Genomic DNA, 1,926 nt, shown 5'->3' with positions numbered 1-1,926 from the left:
AGATTTAGGACAAATTTTGGGTAGAGGGATTTAAACCCGAGACCTCTTGGTTCTAAGTACATACATACAGGCGTTAGTTGAGCTTGGTTGACAATTTCTATACTTTTTTAAGTAACAAATAATTGGAGAAATTTTGTGGCTATATTTATGATTTTTCTCAAAGAACTTAAGGATCTTTATTTCCATTTCTATATATTGTGGGAATTTTTGCAGACATTGATATGGGTGAAACAAAGAAAGTAACCGAACAAACTAATATTGGACAGTTGGAGTTCAGCCCTGCACGACCCTTTGACAAAGCCCTTCCCTCACTTCTAGCCACCATTGTCCATTGTTCACACCTAACACAACCTAGTGGTAGCATGTCACTTCCTCCTTGCCAGCCAGTTCACCCCAGCCTGTAGGTCAGTCAGCCTGTTATAAAAGAAAAAAATCAATTTTTATGTTCTCCCCCAACCGACAGTGAGCTTCACGGTGACATCTATTCTAATCTACACTGACTTTCACCCTACTTCGACCACAACCAGACTTTCATAGTTAATAGGGTGGTAATTTTGCTGGTTTCGACATTATGTACATGCATGAGTTTAATCACCCCTCCCTCCTCTTTTCCTTTTCAGTTATGAGATTAAAGTGAGGGAATGACAAGAGAAGATCATGAACCAACGAAAATTACAGGTAATTATTGTTTTTCTTTTTTTCCTTAACTCTTTTTAGCCTTTGGAAATATTTAGCAAAGAACTCATGTATGATCTGCATTGAGACTGTTCTTGAGTTGCTTTCATCAGACAAGTTTATGAAGTTCTTGTTGTTGGTTTGTCATGATTTTGTTTCAATTTTTCTGGGAAACTAAGAGTTGTTACTCTTGATTTTTTTTCGAGTATTTCTCAGTCTAAGAGTAATTTATCACTAAGCACATGATTTTGTTGGTAACATGCAAGATACAACCTGAATGGAATATCAAATACCATAATGTATTTGTCAGATCATGCAAGACAACTATACAAGCAGATAATTATGCTTATAGTAGCAATCGGCAATAAAATTATTTTTAAAATTTATTTCAGTGTTCTAATTACCTTGTTATCCTAATTCCTATCTTCTTTCGCCTTGCAGATGTGTTGAAATTTGTTGTCAGAATCTGTTTGAATGATGAACTTCATGCATACAATTGTTGTGGTTGTCACAACTGGAATCTATTAAACAAAATCAAATACTTGATAATAACTACCTCTCCACACTGTTATGTTTCTTGTTTTTTCGTTTTCAATAATTTGATCGGTTTTAGACTTTTGATTTATTTTCAATTAGAAGTAAATGAATGAAGGAAAAAGATAACAGAAAAAGTTGATTTTACTTTTACTATCATTTTCCTATGCTTTTTAGTTTATGGGGATAGATATTTGTTGGTGTTCCTTTTCTTAAGTTAGAAGAAAAAAGTTGGGGCATAACTTTACATGGACAATCAAGTCATTTTTTTTCTTAATTTGTGTCTTTTATAGCTAAAAGAAGAAAACTTAAGAATTACATATAAGTAGTATAAAGTCCTAATATAAGCTTGATAAAAAAATTTCCTTTAATTTTTACTCTGTTTATAAACTTATGAGGTTACAAATTGCAATATATTTTCTAATACCATATTATGAATAATTTGGATAGCTGGTTGTGTTTGAAAACTGTATCTTCTTCCATCGTCATTGGTTTATCGTTGCTTTCTTTTCATTTTTGTTAAATTTCAACAAATATCAAGTTGATGTGACTTTTATTGTAGGATATGGGTAATGTTTACAATTTCAAGGATTAGAACTTTTCGTTTATGTTGTTTATCAGACCTTCTATACATCTCTACAATTATATGATCTTTATGGTGAATACATTGTGCAAGGCCGTATATTATAAGATCAATACTGTTTTTTAAAGGAAAGA

General features: G+C 32.1%; 1 long non-coding RNA gene across 1 annotated transcript; it reads left to right on the top strand.

Moving 5' to 3' along the window:
• The first annotated feature begins 243 nt into the window (after positions 1–243).
• On the top strand, positions 244–1,385 carry LOC116403489. Its single transcript, XR_004216256.1, has 2 exons — positions 244–678; positions 1,117–1,385. It is a non-coding gene; the product is annotated as an uncharacterized LOC116403489 (long non-coding RNA).
• The last annotated feature ends 541 nt before the right edge of the window (positions 1,386–1,926 follow it).

Source organism: Cucumis sativus, chromosome 4, assembly GCF_000004075.3.
Source record: "Cucumis sativus cultivar 9930 chromosome 4, Cucumber_9930_V3, whole genome shotgun sequence".
NCBI classification, from domain to species: Eukaryota; Viridiplantae; Streptophyta; class Magnoliopsida; order Cucurbitales; family Cucurbitaceae; genus Cucumis; species Cucumis sativus.
This window is presented reverse-complemented; position numbering and strand designations above follow the sequence as displayed.